The 4,774-nt window shown below is 41.7% G+C and overlaps 1 protein-coding gene across 9 annotated transcripts in view; it reads left to right on the top strand.

Annotated features, from left to right (window-relative positions):
* Positions 1 to 607: 607 nt before the first annotated feature.
* greb1l (GREB1 like retinoic acid receptor coactivator) overlaps positions 608 to 4,774 on the top strand; it is a 250,753-nt gene continuing 246,586 nt past the window's right edge. For 6 of the 9 annotated variants that reach the window (XM_059979802.1, XM_059979787.1, XM_059979736.1 and 3 more), the window contains exon 1: positions 608 to 4,001. The gene's annotated coding sequence lies outside the window, so the exon portion shown is untranslated. The other 3 variants (XM_059979759.1, XM_059979768.1, XM_059979752.1) reach the window with 2 other exon arrangements.

Raw genomic sequence — 4,774 nt, 5'->3', positions numbered from 1 at the left:
GATAACCATCCCCTTTGTTTTGTAAACATTAAGGAAGAAGTTATTTTTCTGGCACCAGCCCTCGAGCTCTCCCACCTCCTCCCTGTAGGCTGTCTCACCCCACTGTCATGTCATCAGTGAAGTTGACAATGTGACCACTTGGGTGTTTGGCCTTGCAGCCATGTGTGAACAGTCAACTGCACAATTACACAAATTAATAGAGCAACAATTGCTTAGCAGGGAGAGTGAACTTTTCTGAGCATGTGTGTCCAAATTGGAGATAATCTAAAAATTCTCCAATTTTTAGATTGGAGAATTAATTTTGAATTCTCCATAGTAATTTGGAGAATACTAAAATTCCATAGTAATTTTATGGAATATTGAATGAGAATGTCATTGATTAATGAATTAGTAATAATAATTCAGAACTTTTTAAAGGGAAAAGGATGAATGAGTCCTGTTTCTTAGTTACATGCATTTATTGCTTTACTATTAATAAAAGTATGAGACATTTTGAAATAAATGAATTGTTTTAGAAAACCTTTTCAAAATTATTAATATTAATCTTTAAAAGAATTGAAAAATGACAATTTTAAAATAGTATTGTTATTGTATCTCATATACTGCTTAATGTAAGAAATGTGAATGTAAACTTACAAGCTTTGGTGCTTATTAGTAACTAATCAAGGAAAGGAAAATAAACACACCATATCCTCAATGAGACTTTTGTTGCTGCACTAACTAGGACAATTATTTTATATATTGTACTTTTTATTGTCACTGAATATCCAATGTTCACTCACAAATAACAGAAGAAAAAATATAACCAGAGTGAAGCCAGTGTCATTTATTATCCAAATACTGATGTATACACGAGGTCTGCAAGGTTTTCAGAATGTATCATTCCTCGTAACCATCCAGCTGGCACCAAACTGGTGTCAGGCATTTCCTGTGAAAACATCTCACTGCTCTGAGGTTATAAAAGTTATTCGCTGCTTTATTTGGTACAGTATCACTATGTATCTTTTAACTATGGGTTCAAAGAATTGGGGAGCAGTACTGCATGCTGTTCAGCATTCAACACAATCGTCCCTCAGAAACTGATTTGAAAGCTTACTGGGCCTGAACACCACCATCAGCAAATGGATACTAGACTTCCTGACTGGGAGACCTCAGTCAGTCTGGATCAGAGGCAGCATCTCCTACACCATCACACTGAGCTGTGTGCTCAGTCCACTGCTGCTTACTCTGCTGACCCATGACTGTGCTGCAACACACAGCTCAAACCACATCATCAAGTTCGCCGATGACACGACTGTGGTGGGTCTCATCAGCAAGAATGATGAGTCAGCTTACAGAGAGGAGGTGCAGCATTTAATGGACTGGCGCAGAGCCAACAACCTGTCTCTGAATGTGAACAAAAGAGATGGTTGTTGACTTCAGGAGAGCACGGAGCGACCACTCCCCGCTGAACATCAACGGCTCCTTGGTAGAGATCGTAAAGAGCACTAAATTTCTTGATGTGCACCTGGTGGAGAATCTCACCTGGTCCCTCAACACCAGCCCCATAGCAAAGAAAACCCAGCAGCATCTCTACTTTCTGCAAAGGCTGAGGAAGTTCCACCTCCCACCCCCCCATCCTCATCACATTCTACAGGGGTTGTATTGAGAGCATCCTGAGCAGCCTCATCACTGTCTGGTTCGGAAATCGCGCCATCTTGGATCGCAAGACCCTGCAGTGGATAGTGAGGTCAGCTGAGAAGATCACTAGGGTCTCTCTTTCTGCCATTATAGACATTTACACTACACACTGAATTCGCAAAGCAAACAGCATTTTGAAGGACCCCACGCACCCCTCATACAAACTCTTCTCCCTCCTGCCGTCGGGGAAAAGGCACCGAAGCATTTGGGCTCTCACGACCAGGCTATGTAATAGTTTCTTCGCCCATGCCATCAGACTCCTCAATACCCAGAGCCTGGACTGACACCAACTTACTGCCCTCTACTGTGCCTATTGTCTAGTTTATTATTTATCATAATGCCTGCACTGTTTTGTGCACTCTATGCAGTTCTGGGAGGTCTCTAGTCTAGAGCAGTTTTTTTCTGTGTTGTTTTTACATAGTTCGGTGTAGTTTTTGTACTGTTTCATGTAGCACCATGGTCCTGAAAAACGTTGTCTCGTTTTTACTGTGTACTGTACCAGCAGGTATGGTCAAAATGACAATAAAAAGTGACTTGACTCGATGCCAGCAGAATTTCTGTGCAGGTCATCTGAAGCATGCACATCATAGGTTTGCCATCCCGAGGGTAATGGATAAGTGAAAAGCCATGTTTATAGTGATGGAACAAAAATGAGAGTTAACAATCAGAGGCATGAGAAATGAGGAGAGATACTGTATTGTGTAAGAATAAGACTTCAGATTAACAGGAATAGAGATCCCCTTACTATTGCTACCACCTCATGAGCCTCCACATCCAACACATCGTTCTCCACAACTTCCCCCGTTTTCAATGGGATCCTAACACAAAGCACATATTTACCACTGCCCACTCAGTCTCTGCTTCCCACAGGGTTGTGCCCTCTGTGATTCCTTTCTCCATTTGTTTCTCCTACTAATCTCTCTCCTGGCACTTACCTCTGCAAGTGACAGAAATGCTGCACCTGCCAACTCACTTCCTCCCTCACCTCCATTCAGGGCCCCAAACAGTCCTTCCAGGTGAGGCGCCACTTCACCTGCAGATCTGTTGATGTCATATTGTAGGTGCTTCCGATACTGCCTCCTCTACATCAGTGAGACCTGACGTAAATTGGGGGAATCTCTTTGTCAAGCACCTCCACTCCATCTGCCAGAAAATGGAATTTCCAGTAGTCAATCATTTAATTCCTATCCCCATTCCTGTTCCATCATATCAGTCCAGGCCTCCTCTTCGGCCTTGATAAGGCCACTCTCAGGATGTCGGAACAACACCTAATGGCACAAACATTGATTTCTCCTGGCAAATGTAATTTTTTAAAGCAATTCTTTTTTTCCTTTTCCCCCTTTCCCTCCTTGTCTATTCCCCATTTTGGCCTCTTACCTCTTTCCCTGATGCCCTTCCTTTCTCCCATGGTCCACTCTCCTCCTATCAGACTCCTAGTCTCCAGCCCTTCACCTTTCCCACCCACCTGGCTTCACCTATCACATTCTAGCTTGTCCTCCTTCCCCTCCTCCTTTACCTTTTCTATTCTGGCGGTCTTCCCCTTCTTTTCTAGTCCTGTTGAAGAGTCACGGCCAAAACCGTCGACTATTCATTTCCATAGATGCTACCTGAAATGTTGAATTCCTCCAGCATTTTGTGTGTGTCTGGATTTCTAGCATCTGCAGAATCTCCGGAGTAGTTTGTTGCCTTTATGTGAAGGATGAAAAACGCCAGTAGCATTGAACTTACACCGTTGTTTTAACATATAATTTAGCAAAACAAGAACAGATGCGTATATGTTTAGAAAAGTTTGTAACCGTTCAAGATGCGATAATCTCTTTGGGCTCACAGTGGAGCTACACATTCGAACTCCAGTTTCCGCGGTGAAGTTTTTGACGTAACGAACCGTAGACAAAACCACTCCGCCAGAGGCAAATACTAGAATGTTTGGTTACGCAGCTTTAGCTGCTGAGTTCCATGCTCTGTCTTTCATTAACCCATAATAAAATATTACAATGAAAAGCATAGAAAAATGTATTTTGTCGTTGTTTTAATAAAACAGATCTCGCTGAGATTTCTGGTATATCCATTCCCCCCTCGATGTGATGGGTGGTGTAGCTCAGAGCCCAGGTTGTGTCACAGTGCTCCGATCTGGATTTGACCATCTGCCCAAGACCCTTAGGTGGCGCAGAGCAGTCAATCGAATTTCCATCGAAAACACAAATACGGAAAGCGTAATTCGAAATCAGTGTTGCGGTAAAGTCAGAAAAACAAGGGGCAATTAAGTCATCACCTGACGTTATTCGTAGGAAAAAGTGTACACATTCATCTGAAAGTATAATGTAAGTTGGAGAATATGGTAACACTGCTGTTGTATGTTGTAGAATCGAAAGCCACATGCGTGAAAGGAAAATAAGATGCAGGCAGGCGGTGCGACACCGTGCCTTTGATCGTGCTGGTTGCTAATGGGGTCGCTCGCTACATTTGTATAGAGCGCGGTCGATGTCATTTTTTTTCTTCCGATTTCTTTGTGCTCCGATCTTGGGTAGAACCTAGATTATAGAAGAACAAGCGTTAAATGTAGGCGAGGTTAGTGTTTCTCCTGTGGCCGGAATAAACTGATTTATATCAGGACGCCAAATTTGCTGACCTTAATTCGACTCTGGACCAATGTATCTTTCATCTTTGGGTATTGCAAATCCACTAGAAAATTGTGAGTTGCCACTTTTGGTTGCTTTGCCGTTCGGGTTGTTTTTAAAATCAATGTATCGTAACATTCATTAGAATCTGAAAGCACTTTCTAAAGAGTAGTATTTCGACTTTTCCTTTTAAGTTTCCGCTCTGATTTTGAGGGAATTTATAAAGGAAATAGAATTTACAGTGTGAATTACAAATAATGCGTTGAAGTTGCACGCCTCCAAATTAAAAATCATCTGATTGAAAATGTAAGGTTTTATTCGAGCAATTGGGTAGTCGTTTTCAAGAATTCTTTTTACCACAGCGACATTTAGAAATCAAAAGAGAAATAAAGTATTAACACAAGAACTGAAATGGAAAAATTAACATGTAGAACATACCGACTCAATATGCATGTCGTTTTAAATTACCGTTTGAA

Source organism: Hypanus sabinus, chromosome 1 (assembly GCF_030144855.1).
Source record: "Hypanus sabinus isolate sHypSab1 chromosome 1, sHypSab1.hap1, whole genome shotgun sequence".
Taxonomy (NCBI): domain Eukaryota; kingdom Metazoa; phylum Chordata; class Chondrichthyes; order Myliobatiformes; family Dasyatidae; genus Hypanus; species Hypanus sabinus.
Note: the sequence above shows the minus strand (reverse complement) of the source record. Positions and strands in the feature narration are given on the sequence as shown.